Source organism: Sminthopsis crassicaudata, chromosome 5 (genome assembly GCF_048593235.1).
Source record: "Sminthopsis crassicaudata isolate SCR6 chromosome 5, ASM4859323v1, whole genome shotgun sequence".
Classification (NCBI taxonomy): Eukaryota; Metazoa; Chordata; class Mammalia; order Dasyuromorphia; family Dasyuridae; genus Sminthopsis; species Sminthopsis crassicaudata.
The window spans coordinates 199011116-199027422 of NC_133621.1; the positions used below are offsets into that span (position 1 = coordinate 199011116).

General features: G+C 39.1%; 1 protein-coding gene across 5 annotated transcripts in view; it reads right to left on the reverse strand.

Moving 5' to 3' along the window:
- BID (BH3 interacting domain death agonist) overlaps positions 1–16307 on the reverse strand; it is a 44380-nt gene that overhangs the window by 27574 nt on the left and 499 nt on the right. For 2 of the 5 annotated variants that reach the window (XM_074266830.1, XM_074266833.1), the window contains exon 2: positions 9259–9390. The exons of 1 other annotated variant lie outside the window; for it this stretch is intronic. The gene's annotated coding sequence lies outside the window, so the exon portion shown is untranslated. Of the gene's footprint in view, positions 1–9258; positions 9391–14625; positions 14742–16006 lie in introns of all 5 variants that reach the window. 2 more of the 5 variants (XM_074266832.1, XM_074266835.1) reach the window with 2 other exon arrangements.

Here is a 16307-nt window from a genome sequence, read left to right on the forward strand (position 1 = left end):
AAGAAACATCTGACACTGAAAGAGCATGGATAATAAGAAGACTGTTAAAGAACTTTAAAAACCAGCAGGAATCATTGGACTTCCTCACACAAGATGAGAATAATGGACAATGGACTTATGGACATTTATAAATTTTCAATTTATGATTATGATTATGTTATATACTTCTAGCATGTGTTATGTTACTATGTTACTATGTGCTTATGTAATTTATGTAATTATCTGTAATACTTCCCATATTGATGGATTTATGTTTCAAGGTCATGACTGTCCTATGTTCTAAATCAAAAGAAAGGGCCGATCTGCCCTCTGCGCCCAGTGCTGTCTCTTTTTATCCTCCCAGAGAATGGGCGTGGGATAATGCAAGGGCTTCTGGGAAGAACCACCCCAGCCAATGAGCTTGCCCCCTCTATCAAGTCAACCTGAGTTCTCACCTTGTAATTGTCCAGAAAACCTGAATTCTCACCTTGTCACCATCCAGACAACCTCAGTTCTCACCTAGTAATCCCAACAAGAACAAAGCCTTTAAATTGATTTTAAAATAAAACTGAAAAATATTTTTAACTTTCTAAAATTTAAAAATAACAAGAAAAAAACTTGAGTGGAAACTTTCTGGTGATAATTATAGCCTGATATTTCTAAAAAAGGGAATCCTTAACACTTTCTGAGGGTGGATGTAGAAATTCCTGCAGAATATGGGAAATCTGTGCATCCATGAGGAAGAAGCTATTTTCAAAACAGAAAAAGATCTATTTATTACTCAGAGGGAAGTGTTTCAGGGTACAATCAAGAAGAAGGTCAAGGGGCAGCTGGGCGGCGCGGTGGATAGAGCACCAACAGTGAAGTCAGGAGGACTTGAGTTCAAATCTGACCTCAGACACTTAACACTTCCAAGCTGTGTGACCCTGGGTAAGTCACTTAACTCCAAATGCCTCAAGAAAAAAAAAAAGTCAAGAGAAAAACTGCTGAATTATGCCTGCTTCTCTCTTTCCTTCCCTTCTCTTGCTTTAATCAAAGCTCCCATTCATTGACATTACACCTGTTGGGTGTATTTGATCTGATAGTTATTCCTTCCATATTGTGCCCCTGCAATCTGGAAAATTTGTATAAAAATTTTTGGCCCTCCCTTTGTACCACAGGTAGTCAGAATTTTTTTCCTTTTATAGGGTGTTTATAGTACCTTATAAAATTTGAGATAAATATTTGGTCATAGACTATATGTAGGTCAATGTTAAGTAAAAATACTTCTGGGGTGTTTGCTGGCCTTTGAATATTTTCTGTGACTTGTACAAAAGTCCCCCCAAATTCCCATTTCTTTCTTTCTTTTTTGGCAAGGTAACTGGGGTTAGGTGACTTGGCCAGGATCACACAGCTAGTAAGTGTTAAGTCTCTAAGGCTAGATTTGAACTCAGAGCCTCCTGATTCTCTAGTTTAATTTCTTATTCTGAACTGCGATATAAGGAAACTGTGATTGGAAAAATCTTGATGTGGAAGGGATAACTAATATCAAAATGATTAAGAGATTTAATCCTCCCATTATTACTTCATGAATCCACTCTTGGTGATGCGTATGGGAAAAAGATCTGAACAAAGGTACTTTTTGGAGTCCCAGCCTACTCCTTCTAGCTTTCCTCCACCAAGATAAGCTCATCCTTGCCAGAGTTTAAAATCAAGTTAAGGAAACTAGATGAACCTATCTAAAACAAGAGTTATTATTGAGTATCGTCAAAAGCTTTGAAAGAATGGACAAATCACTAAACCGAAAAATCGATCCAGTGGTCCTAACTGCTTGATCTTAGCAAAGTTATTAACTTTTCATTATCTCAGTTTCCTCATTTGTGAAGAAGGTCGGTTGGATTAGATCCCTAAAGTTCTATGACTAAAGGAAATCTCCTGTATATTTCTAGAGAAATAGATTAAAGAGATCAATGATACTTAAACTGGGATGATTCCATGCTACTTGCACTGGGAATACTCCCCGCACCAGGGCCAATTATAACCTTTCTATATATCTTCCAGAGAGATTAGTTTCTTCTTTTTAAATTCTTCAATTCTAGTCAATTCTTCACACAGCTGCCAAAATGATTTTCTTTAAGTATAGATCTATGTTATTCCTCTACTAAATAAACTCCAGAGGTTCCCAAATGCCTATAGAAAAAAAAATAAACTCTCCTGTTTAGCTTTTAAAGCTCTTTACAAACTGATTACAACCTTCTTGCCTCTTCCCTGCCATCATATTCTACGATCCAATGCTTTTTTCTGCTCCTCATGTATGACATTCATTGCCTTTATACTGGTCATCCCTCTTGCCTGAAGTACATAATCCCTAGACTTTGACCCCCAATCATTCTTGTCTTCCTCTAAGACGCAGCTTAATTAAGCACCATGTTTGACCAGATTTTCCTGATCCTTTTAAATTTCTATATTTCTTTATTCTTTTAAATTTCTTTAACTATGCTATATTCGTTCATTCATTTATTTTCAAGGTTGGACTGACTTTATTAGGCAGACTGGTACAAGTCAAGACATCCCACCAGGAATTTAATCTCTTTCAGGGCAGAATAGGTGCAGAAGCCCTGCCTCTTCATCTTCATGCAGGGGGTAGATCCACAGATCAACCCCAATTATGTCCCTGGACGTAGGGCTAGGGTATAAGTAGGCTGCTAGCTAGAAGGAAAACTGCTGTTTCAGGTTTCTTCCACACTTTTCTGGTTGACAAAGAGATCTGACAGTGACAGCAAGATTATGTGATGGTCGGCTATGACAGACTTGGCTCTTTTCAACAATATGGTAATCCAGGACGATTCCAATAGACTTGGGATGGAAAATGCCATCTGCATCCAGAGAGAAAACGAGAGAGACTGAATGCTGATTGAAGTATACTATATTCACTTTTTTTTTTAATTTCTTGTGGTTTTTCCCTTCTGGTCTGATTTTCCTTGCACAACATGAAAAATATGGAAATATGTTTAAAAGAATTATAGATATATAACATATATCAAATTGTTTGCTGTTTTGGGAAGAGGGGAGGTAAGGGGAATAGGAAGAAAATGAATGTTGAACACTATCTTTACATGTAATTGGAAAAATAAAAAACTATTGAGAAAACAAAGAGGTCTAATTGTCTTCAGAACTGTGGTCCTTAGAAAACTGGGGTTTTGGGGCAGCTAGGTGGTGCAGTGGTTAGAGCACCAGTCCTGAAGTCAAGAGGACTTGAGTTCAAATCTGGTCTCAGACAGTTAATACTTCCTGGCTGTGTGACCCTGGGCAAGTCACTTAACCTCAATTGCCTCAAAAAAAAAAAAAAAGAAAAAAGAAAAGAAAAGAAAACTGGGATTTTTTTGGGAGTTCTGGCTGAGGAGATCTGTTCCTGCTGTCGCTCTGTTTCCCTGCAGACTAAAGTTTCTCCTTTTGCAGAAGGCAGACAGACAGAGGACATAGGAGAATCTTGTCTTTACCTTCTCCCCTTCCTCCATAAGGTCCACAATGAGAAAGTCACTTCTTTTGACCCAGATGTTCTTATGGTTTGGAGAGTACACTGACCACAAAGTGCTGACCCAGACAGCCTTTACTTCATGTAAGTTGTCATCAGGGGTCCCTAAAACCACCAATCAGAGAGCTCCATGTGCTCCCCCAACATCTCCCACACTACATGTTTCCACTGGGATCTGAAACATGCTGGGAAGAGGGACTTTCTGGGTCTAGGAAGTTGTGGCCAATCAGATCAAGAGGGTGGAAGGCCTTGAGTGCCTGGCTATTAAGTTTTTACTATCCCCCAACGCATCAGGGAGCTAGTGAAGTTTCTTAAGGAGGGTATAATCTGTGCTTTAGGAAGATTGGGACTTAATGGGAAACTATTTGGATGGGAAGGGATCCCCACTCTGCATATATAAACCTCTGTTGTTCTTGAGTTGTTTCATCGTTTTCTTGGCAAAGATACTGAAGTAGTTTGTCATTTTCTTCTCCAGTTCATTTTACATAAGAGGAACTGAGAAAAGCAGAGTTGAGTGACTTACCCAAGATTACAAAGCTAGTAAGTATCTAAGACTGGATTTGAACTCAGGTCCTCCTGACTCCAGAGCTGGTACTTATCTACTGTGCCACTTAACAGTCTAATGTAACTCTATTTCTCCCTTAGTCTTGGGAAGTTTCCTTTAAATACAGATGAGTTTTTGTTTTCCCCAGTTATATGTAAAACACATAATTTTTGGTTATATGGGTACATTCATTTTTTACATATTTCTATATGAATCATGTTGAAAGAGAAAAATCAGGACAAAAGAGAAAAATCACGAGAAAAAAAACAAAACAGAAGAAAAAAGAAGTGAACACAGCATGTGTTTATTTATGTTCAATCTCCATAGTTTTCATTCTGGATGCAGATGGTGTTTCCACCCAGTTTACTGGGAATATTTTGGATCCCTGAATCAACAAGAAGGGCCAACTCTGTCATAGTTGATCACTGCACAATCTTGCTACCCTTTTTCTTAAATGGGCATATAAGGGAATCAAGGATGAGGACATGGAAGAAGGAGTATAATCTGGATGGCAAGTCAGGCAGTTTTTACTCAGAGGTATGTAAAAGTATGTGTGGTTCCCTCACTGTGGAGGCACAGGGGCACACAATCATGCAACCAGACTGTCTCCTGCTATGTCTCATTGTTGTTGTAGAGCAGGAGTGGGCCACGGGAGTGACTTTGGGAGCAGTCAACCATAAGGTGGTCTGAATTGCTACCCTTCCTCACTAACCACAAGGATCTTTTACTCCTGGATTAGATGAAATTGGCTAAGATGATAGTCTGCTAACTTTGCATTTCTACTCCTAAATGCAGCTGACTAAACCACTTGGTGGGTACGTAGGAACTTTGTGGTATGTAAGTCAACCAATGATTCTATCCACTGTGCCACCTAGATGCGTAATTTTTATTGAATCTGTATTTTTTTAATCTGTAATTTTTATTGAAATTTTGATGTTTAAGGGCAGTAGATGAAGCACCAGCCCTAAAGTCAGGAGGAGCTGAGTTCAAATCTGGCCTCAGACACTTAACACTTCTTAGCTGTGTGACCCTGGGCAAGTCACTTAACCCCAATTGCCTCAGAGAAAGAAAGAAAGAAAGAAAGAAAGAAAGAAAGAAAGAAAGAAAGAAAGAAAGAAAGAAAGAAAGAAAGAAAGAAAGAAAGAAAGAAAGAAAGAAAGAAAGAAAGAAAGAAAGAAAGAAAGAAAGAAAGAAAGAAAGAAAGAAAGAAAGAAAGAAAGAAAGAAAGAAAGAAAGAAAGAAAGAAAGAAAGAAAGAAAAGAAAAGAAAAGAAAAGAAAAGAAAAGAAAAGAAAAGAAAAGAAAAGAAAAGAAAAGAAAAGAAAAGAAAAGAAAAGAAAAGAAAAGAAAAGAAAAGAAAAGAAAAGAAAAGAAAAAAAAAGAAATTTTGATGTTCCAGGATTTTTAGAGTCCTCTGCTTAGACTTAGGCTGAATAGTTTTGCACTCTTTCACCAATCTGTCCCCAACAAGAACAAGGTAGGGCAATGGATTGAGAGTTGGACTTAGAGTCAGGAGTTCAAATTCTGCCTCAGACATTTACTAACTGTGTTAGCCTGGGCAAGTCACTTAGCCTCTGTCTGTTTCAGTTTTTCAACTTTAAAACAGATAAACAAAAATGGCACCGACCTTATGGAACTGTTATAAAGATCAAGTGAGATAATATCTGTAAAGTGTTTAGCACATAGTAGGCACTATATAAATGTGGATCCCCTTTCCTTGCCCTTCCTTTTATTACTTTCCTAACATAATTATGTTATGCACTCCACACCTTCCCACACAAGATTTCACAAAACAACTGGGAGAGATACATGCTTGATAGGCAACCCCAGAACCCTTAAATCTTCTCATGGAACATCTAGGGGCATAAACTCCTGAGATATCTGGGCTAGTTTAAGGAGAAAATCTCTACGGGTGTCATCATATTGGACAACAATTCATAATTATATAATGTTTTAAGGCTTTCCTGTGTGGAATATAGTCACAGAGAAACTCACAGGTGGGAGCATCAACATCTTGAAACCATCATGAAGGTTTCTAAACATTAGCTATTATTATTATTTATATAGGAAAGATTTACGCAGCAACTAACAATCCTGATACGATAAACTATCTTCCTCTTTCACTCAATCTCCTTGGTCATTCTCCAGAACACATATGGTTTTCATAAGTCACCAGCTTCTTTCTGGGTTTCTATTCTCATCTGTTTTTATACTAGATTCTTATGACAGTGTACTGGTGGAAATTCCCATTCTTACTCAGACCACACAGCTGTACTGCCAACGTAAAGGAATTGGTCCTCAGATGAGTTTATAGAAGTAAAAGCGGACAAGGACAAATCAAAACTTTTTTCTTACAAATGAGGAAACTAAGATGCAGAGATGTTAAGTGATTATGCAAAGTCAACTAGGTAGATCACATTTAGAGTATTGTGCATCCATTTGAGGAAGGATGCTAGAATGTTTTATTGTTGGAAAGCAGTGAGGAAGATGAGAGAATTGGTAATTATGTTAGATGAAGATTATACAAAGGAATTGAGGATGCTTAGGATAGAAAAGAAAAGACTTGGGCGGTGTGATGACTGTCCTATATTTAAAGGGATTTTTTATGTGGAAAGGGGGTAAGATTTGTTTTGCTTGGACATAGAGAGCAAAAACAAAGAGAGGAAGCTACAGCAAAAAATTTGGGCCAGATGTAAGGAAAAAAACAACCAACCAGCTATCTCATCAGTTCCATGGGTTCAATTATAATTTTTATGCAAATAATTTCAAGACTAAAACATAGACTTTAACTTTCTCTTGAGCTCTACTCCTTTGTCCCTTATAGCCTAATGGGCATCCCTACTTTGATGTCAACTAAATGACAACTAAAAAACAAAATCCAGTATATTTCCTCTTAAATCCATACTTCCCTTCCTAATTTTCCTATTTCAGATGAGAGCATGACCAAACTTCCATTTGATCAATTTAATAATCCTGGAGCCATAGTGAACAATTCTGCTTTCACATCACTTCCATTTTTGTTCCTTTTTAGCACCTATATAAATATCACCTTCATTTAGGTCTTTATCACCCTCTCCTTAATTAGTCTCTATAACTAATCTCTCCCCCTCCAATCTATCATCCTCAGAGCTGCCCAAATTAAGCACAAACCTAACCTCCTCACTTCTCTGATCAAGACCATTGGTGATTAACTATTGCGTCTAGGATAATATACAAATGCTTCAGTCTTTAAAAGCCCTTTACAATTTGCTTTAGTCTACCATTCTAGACTTATACTACTTCAGTCTCTAGAGAACTGGCTCTTCCTTTTACTTAGTCATGTACATCATCCATCTCTCCCCTCAGGGACTTTACAAAGACTATCTTCCATTTCTAAAGTGCGTACATGCCTTTGATTCTGCTGTCCTTTAGAATCCTCAATTCCTTCAAAGTTCTGTTCAGGTACCATCTCTTCCTAAACAAGGTACTTTCTGTTTGCTCTTACTTCTCCTGAAATTATGTTGCATATATTATGTAGGTTCTTTATATTTACTTATGAATATTTTTTAAATCCCTCCCCCCAGCAGGACTGTCTCATTTGCCTTTGTATCTCTAGCCCATTCTTTCTTCTTATTATTTCTCTATAGTTTGGCTTCTGAATTCATCTTCAATTGCCATTTTTCTCTCCAAATGACCAATGATCTCTGAATTGCTGAATCTAATGGCCTTTCCTCAGTCTTCACTCTTCTGGACATTCTTGCAGTCTTTGACTCTGTTTATCACTCTTTGTTTTGATACTCTCTAGATTTTTGTACATTTCTCTCTTCCGATTTTCCCCTTAGCTTTTTGATTCCTCCTTCCTAATCTCCTTTGCTGAATTTTCATTCAGCTCCTGCCACCATGGTTCTGTCTTGGACTCTTGTCTCTTTCTCCCTCTGTCCTATTTGGTGAGCTCATAATTTCCAATGGATTCAATTATCATCATTGGTAATTCTGAAATCTATTGTTCTACCCCTTAACCTCTCTCAACCTCCAATCTCTGAGAGCCTACTAGACATCTTAAATTGAATATCCCATAAACATCTTACACTCAAAATGTCCCAGAATTTTTTCCCCTCTTCCAAACTTCTATAATACTGTCAAAGGTGCCCTAGTTACCCCTATTTAAAATCTAGGTGACATCCCAGACATCTCTCACCCCCATATCCATTAAGTCCCCTCCACTGACGTTATTACCATGCTGGTGCAGGCTTTCATTACTTCATGGTTGGCGTATTACCATAACCCGCTGGTTACTATCCCTACCACAAGTCTTTCCCACTCCATTCCCTCCTCCACTTAACCATCAAATTGATTTTTCTTAAATGCAAGTTGACCATATCAACTTCCCTTTCCCCCACCATCTATCCAATAAACTCCAGGGTGTCCAGGACCAAATATAAATCCTACTTAGCATTCAAAACCCTTCATGAGTTGGTCCCTTCCTATGTTTCAAGTCTTCTTATACCTTATTGTTCCTCATCTATTCCGTGGTCTAGTGACAATGGCGTCCTTGCTATTCCTTGAACAAGACTCTCCATCTCTTGACTGTGCATTTTCACCAGCTGTTCTTCATGGCTAGAATTCTCTGCCTCTTCATCTCTGCCTTCTGACTTCTTTGGCTTCTTTCAAGTCCTTAACTCCCTTAATGCTTTTTCTTTTTCTCTGCAATTACCTCCAGTCTATCTTATATCTATTTTGTTGTAGCACTGTTTCCTTCATTAGACCACATGCTGCCTTTCCTTGCATCATTAACACTTAGCACAGTTCCTGGCATATAGTTGGTGCTTAATAAATGTTTGCTGATTTGACTAGCACTTAGCACAGTGTTTTGCATATAGGGATAGTCTATTTGACTATTTCAGGGAAAGCCAGATAATCATTTATTTGAGCTATTATTGTGGTGGCTCCTGTTCAAATACAGGCTACAATAGCTGCTTTTGGGTCTTTTTAGATTCTAGAGGTCCTTATAAAATAGCTTTGCTCCCCAAAAAAGAGAAAGACATGGCTAATACATGTAAAGAGTCAGACTTAAAAAGAAAAACACCCTGTCAACAATGGAGAGGACAGTCCCCAATAGATTAATAGGAAAAGAATATGAATACTCTGTTTTTCAAAGAAGAAAGCCAAGGTTAGCTGCTGGAACTACAGTAGCCATGACCCATTGCTCCTGTGGCATTGTTAGCTACAGTAGGAGAGTTTACCTTGCACCTGTCCAGGTCTTTGTCGTTGTCATTTGACTCTTAAGCCCCAAGTACCGGTGTCCCAGATTTTCTAGTTGCCAGACTCAGCCCTGATGCAGACTGGCTTCGTGGGCACAGGATGCATGACAGAGGCTATCAAAACAGACATCATTATGTCAGGAAGAATGGAAGTTATCATTGTAATAGCTCTGTCATAGTACAGTCTATGGCATTTTCCCAATTTGAGTCATAAGACAACTAATTCCAACACTGGAATGGTGAAAAATTTCTCCATAATCCTCTTTGTCACAAAGTTCCACAACCTGAATACCATTCTGGCCAAAGCCTCCCCTTATCCCCCCAAGTAGCGTGTTCTATCTCAATGTCTGCTGATTTCTCATGATCGAGTACTTGCTCATCCCTAAATCTAGGGAAATGCTGAGACTGAGTACCTTAAAAAAAACAAAACTCTTATCTGTCTGTGAGATCTGAGAGGAAGCATCAGCAGCCAATAATCAACATCTACACAGCAGCATGAATGAATGGATGAATGAGGCATTTACTAAGAGCACATAAAGAGCTGTATTAAGAACTGACTATCCAAATGGAAAATTAAGACATCATATTCTAAAGGTATAACTTGTGTTTAATTTTCTGAGGTTCTGGTGGAAGGTGTTATCAAGCTCAGAATGCCAAGGAGCTGAGTCTAACAAACTGACAGCCAAAAACATAATTTTACAAAGTAGCCAGCACGTAGAACAATCCACATAATGGAGCAGAAGTATAGTAGAGCTGAGCTTGCCCCAAAACCACCCCACACAGATATACAAATCAAATCTTGATGTGAAAATCTAAGGGAAAAATCAAAATGAGGAAGCTTTCCAACCCCAGTCAGCATAAAAGTATAGATAAGAAATGGGTGGACAAAACCTAATCATGGAATGTTTGTGTAAAGTATTTCTGCATGGGAACTCAATGAGGGCCTACCCACAGTTGTGCACTGTGATAGATCAAAAAAACTATTATAGTGGCAGGGATGATGTTCAGATCCATAACCATGAAGAGAATGACTCCAAAGCATCTATAGGCAAATCTCAAAGAAATTATAGAGTGGGCAGAGACGCGACTAGAATCTTAGAAAGATGAAACAAAGGTTTTTAAAAAGAACTTAAAATTTTAAAATATGAATAAAATTTTTATTTATAAAATTTTTGACAAATAAACCTATTTTTAAAGGAGTAATTTTTTTGTAAATTTTTAATAAATTTTAAAAATATTTATAAATAAAATAAGCATATTAGGAAATTTAGAGAAGAAAGGAAAACTATTAAAGAAAAAATGGAAGAATTAATGGCTTATATTGGTGGTTCTGTACAAGAGGTTCAGAACATGGCCCAGATATCTAACACTTGAAAATTAGAATGAACCAAAGAGAAGATAATGATTCCACAGGACAAGAAATATTAAAACTAAGACTGAAGACAGTAGGAGAAAATGTAAAGTATTTCATCTCAAAAATAGCTGACTTGGAAAACAGATCAAGAAGAAAGAATCAGAGTACTTGAAAACCATTCCTCTCCTAAAAAATAAATCAATCAAGAAATCTTCCAAGAAAACTGCCCATATTTATTAGAACCAAAAGGCACAGTGAAAATAGAAAGAATTTACCAGTCATAATCTAAATGAAACCTCAAAAATAAAAACTCCCACAAACATTATAGGCGAAATTCAGAACTTCCAGGTTAAAAAGTAAATAAATTATACAGGTAGCGAGAAAGAAAGAATTCAGATACCAAAGAACTATAGTCAAGATCACACACTATTTTGCAGGGATCATTATAAAGGAGCAAAAAAGCTGAAAATGGGATATTACAAAAAACAAAGGATACAGACTTAGAAACAGAAATAAACTAATCCTACACAAGACAAAATAGATTTTTAATGAAATAAATTTTCAAGTATTGTTGGTAAAAAAAAAATTAAAAATGCTGAAGTTCAAACAAAAGGGTTATGAGATCCATAAAAATATAAATACAAATAATCATAAAGAACTAAACAAGGATTGATGGTTTATATTTTAAGATGGGGAGATGACACATATGTCCTGGCTAAACCTGATCATCTTCAGGGGTCGTAGATTCTAATTAGACAAAAGGCCTAAAGTCTTGATAATCTTAAAAGAAGAATGGAAAGAGAGAGGAAGGTGAATATACTTAGGCAGAGGGGAAAGGGAAAGGAAGATTAGGGAATATGATCTCACACAATTGGAGTGTACAGGTCTAGACAAGTCTCCTACATGAGGAAGGTGTAGGGGCAATGATTAAACCTCTCTCTTGTCTGAACTGGTCAAAAGAGGGATGAACATAAACCCACACATGCTCAGTTGGTACAGAAATACACTTAATAGGGGAAGAGGACATAAGAGGAAGAAAGATTGGAGAATTAAGAAGGAGGGTAGATTAAGGGAAGAATTAGTTCTAAACAAACCAAACTCTAAGGATGTTCAAAATTATTTAGCATAAAATACTTCATTTCGCACTTAGCTATATAGATGTTTTTCGTTCCCTCCATTAAATTGAAGACTCATTGCCATTATCCTTTGACAAAATGGCAGTACCAGAATTGGAAGGGACCTTAGAGATCATCTAAGGCAGATATATCAAACACACAACCACAACATTCCATTCCTGAGTGCTGACTGAACCAGATTAAAATGTAATTGGAAGGAATTTAACAAAAAGAGTAAAAGAAAGAAAGTACAACGGTAAGCCTAAAAAAGTAAGCTTTTAAGTACCAAATGAGTTTTTATTTTATACAAAAGGCAAACAGATACCACCAGCAGTCTCCGAGCAGGAGAGTGATACAATCAAATCTATTATAGGAATATCAGTTCAACAGCCAATCTATATTTTAAGGACAGCAACAGGAGACCTGGATATATCCTACATCATCCTGGTACCCCTCTTCTTTTATCTCCAACCTGCTTTTCCTAAAGTGTGATGTCCAGAACCAAACCCAAACTCTGTGGTCTGAGCAGTGCAGAATGCAACGGAAGATCACTTCTCTTGTTCCAGACAGTTCTTCAACACTTGGATGCATGTGTAATTTCACGAATAGGGAGATTCCTTCCCTCAGTGCAGAACAAAATTTACTCATCCCTTCTCATTAAGTGTAATTCCCAGGGCTGTCTTCCATAAATCCATCACAGGGAATCTAGCCTATGGACCAGCCAGGGTTTTTTTGTTTTACCTAATAATCTCTGGGGCTCTCTGCTATGATCAACTCACCTCCCAATGGATAACCATATGTCCTATCAATGAGGTATGGGAAGTCACGATGAGAGGCAATTTCCACAGGTGGAAGGAACCTCAGCGGCCAGATGGTCCAAGCCATTTCAAATAAGAATCCCCTCTAAGATTTGAAGATCTTCAGTCAGGAAAAATGGAGACTTTCCTTCTCCTTCCCTAGCCCACTTAACATATCAGTTGTCAAGTTTTGTCAATCTTACCTCTTCATCATCTCTGACATCTGGACCCCTTTTTCTATTTATTCTTGTCACCACCTAAGACCACTCATTCATCACCTCTTATCTGGCCCTTTGCAATATGAATGCCCAGTCTTTAGGCTCCTATCTCAGTTCCTCCTTCCCTCCTTCCCTCTCTCTCTGTCTCTCTCCCCTTCCCTTCATCATCCATACATTTGCCAAATTACTTTTCCCAAAGCTCAAATCTGACAGTGTCACTCTGCTTCTTTACACAGGATTTCTCAGATCCTAAAATGTTCTTTTATCGCTTCCTCCTTTGGGGGAACCCTCATCAGTCAAACCTCAAATGCCATCTCTTATTAGAGTTGCCTGACACATAACAGGTCTTAATAAATGCATGCTGAATTTAAATGAAATGGAGAGCTAGCTTAAAGGCTAGCATATAGAGAACCAGCCTCGGGGCTGGAAACATCCAAGCTGAAGTTTTAATTCTGATGCATGTGAATACGTGTGGACATATCTTAAGCTTTTTCTCAGGCCACTCTCTAAAACCACTGGGTGCTGTAAAGGTGGAGATCAGTGTTAATTAGAGGTAGTTCCTATACTAATAGAATCAGAGGCTCACAATTAAAATGGATTAGACTAACCAGCTATGGAAGCATGCTGCCATCATTTCTGAATAGTTCTGATTGTTTGGAACCTCTTCCTCACATTACACTGACTTTAGCTTCTCTACAAGTCTGACTTCTCTTCCTAGATTTTTAGAGGTCATGAAGAGAAAAGTATTCACTTTTCAATCTAGGAGTGTCATTGAAGCTCAGAACCTCACTGAGACTTGGGAAACTTTGTATACCTGTCACTTATCGCATCCACCTTAACTCTTGCTGGGTCCAAGCTAAATTTACTCAGTTCTTTCATCTGGCATGACTTCAAGGCCTCTCACCATCCTAGGTACCGTGAATGCTCTCCTAGTCTATCAATGTCATTTCATGAACTGGAGAGCCCACAACCCAACACAATATAGTCTGACTAGGACAGAAAAGAAAGGTACTTCTGTTGTGTTTTTACTAAGCATCTACAACTACATTAGGTTTTGGAGGCTCCACCTCATATTATTTACTAATATTGAACTTGCAGTTCACTAACCCCACCTCCAGACTTTTTTTTTTTCAAACAAAGTATTGCTAGCTACACTTCCTCAATCTTGTACTTGTAAGGTGATCCAAATTACTAACAAAAATGTAAATTAGTCCTGGGCTTCTATCCAGGTTGACCTAAACATTGTTTGGAGAAACCATTCTTGGGTTCACTATAAATTGGACCTAATTGCCTAAGTTCTGATAATAGTTCACATTCACATGGACCTTTGCACTTTATATACATGCCTCCTCTGATATTCATAACTCAATGATGTAAGTCTCAAAGGCTTTGCCAAAGAGGAAATAGGCTCAAAGGCCTGAAGTGACTTGCTCAGGGTTCTACAGCTAGAAAAGGATTAGAAGCAAGGTTGAAATTGTCTCTGACTAAGTAAGCTGGGGCCCACTTTCTCCTGCCCCAATCAGTGGCCATTCTCCTTTCCAAGGAGCACTCCTTTCTGTGTGCCCAAGATCCCATGCTATATTCTCTCCTCCAGCAAACTGTCTGCTTGAGCATTCTCACTGTTTTGTTTTGTTTTTTAAATTAATTTTCAATCTTTCACTGCCCACTGGTTCCTTCCCTATTGCCTTTCCTAAAAAATAAAACAATTGGGGCAGCTAGGTGGCGCAGTGGATAGAGCATCAGCCTTGAATTCAGGAGGACCCTAGTTCAAATCTGGTCTCAGACACTTAACACTTCCTGGCTGTGTGACCCTGGGCAAGTCACTTAACCCCAGCCTCAGGGAAAAATAAAATTTTTTAAAATACCATGGGTGGTGATGATATCAGATAGAGTCAGTTATCATCTTTATGCAGATGACTCTCAGATTCACTTATCCAGCCCTCAGCTATCTCCAGAACTCCAGTCTTGCATCACCAAACATCTAGCAAATAAAAATCCTTTAGAAAAACAAACTCAGCATATCCAAAACAGAAGTCATTCTCTTTTCCCCTAAATCCTCCTCCCTTCCAAATTACCGGGTTAGTCATCCTTGTCTCCTGACTTGCATTCCCTCCAAACGTCTGTCCTCATTTCTACTTTCACAACATCTCTCATAGGTATCTCCTTCTTTCCCCCCCAGATTTCAGAGGACCGCCTGCCACTAGTCCCTCTCCACTCCAGTTCACCTTCCATTCAATTGCCAAAGTGAATTTCCGGAAGCACAGGAGTGACCATGTGACACCCCCTAGTAAATAAATTCTAGCAATTTCCTGATTACTTCCAGGATCAAATACAAAAGGATCCAATCGTTCTGGAAAGCAATTTAGACCCTGCCCAAAGGGCTGCAGAACTGCTATATAAAATCCCACAGTCTCCCTCCGGGTGTATACCTCAAAGAGATCGCAAAAGGGGGGGAAGGAGCCTCAGGTGCAAATCTGTGGCAGCCCCTTTTGTGGTACCGGGGAACTGGAAATTGAGGAGATGCTCAACTGGGGAATGGTTGGCTAAGTTATGATATATCAGTGTAAGGGAAAATTATTGTTTTATAAGAAACGATAAACAGCATGATTTTAGAAGTCTGGAACCGCTTAGGTGAAGTGATGCTGAGTGAAGTGAGCAAACCAGGAGATCATTGTACATGACATCAGCAAGATTATATGAGGATCAACTTAGCGCTTCTTGACAATATAATGATCCGTGACAATTCCCATAGACCTGAGGTGGAAAATGCCGCCCGCATCCAGAGAGGAACGAGACTGACAGTGCATCAAAGCATAATGTTTTCACCTTTTTGTTTGTTTGCTCTTTCTCATTTTCTCCTCCTTTTGGTCTGATTTTTCTTGTACAACATGGCATATATGGGGGAATGTTTAAAAGTACTGTGCACATATAATCCTTATCAGATCGCTTACCTTCTTGGGGAGGGAGAAGAATTTGGAACACAAAATCTCATAAAAATGAATACTGGACACTATCTTCACATGTAATTGGAAAACTTGTCCCTTTCTACCCTTTCTGTGCCCTAATCTGTGATTCAGTAACTTGGCTGTTCCTCGCGGCTCCCGTCTCCATTCACTCCTTGGCAGTTTCCCAGGCCTGAAAAGACGGTCTCGCTCGTCTCCCGGCTTTTTGGGAAGCGTGCCTCCCGGCCCCCACAAGGTCTTCCCCTCCCCCCTTAGCCCCACGATCGCTTCCTCTCCCGTTTACCTTCCACAGATACTGTTATGCATGCACGCAGTCTCGGCGTGTCGCCTCCCCGTCATCCGCGAGGTTCTCGCAGACAGGGCCAGTGTTTTTCCCTTTCTAGGATCCCCGGCGCTTAGCCCAGCGCCTGGCAAGTAGTAGGAGCTTAATAAATGCCCGCTGACTGCCCGTCACCCTCGGTCGGCTATGGGACGTGGGGCCTGAGGGTTCGGGCGGCCAGAGCGCGGGAAACCGCCCGTCAGACGCGAACATCTGAGGGACGAGGGCCGGAGTGGACGCGGAAGGCCAGGGCTCGGCGCCCACC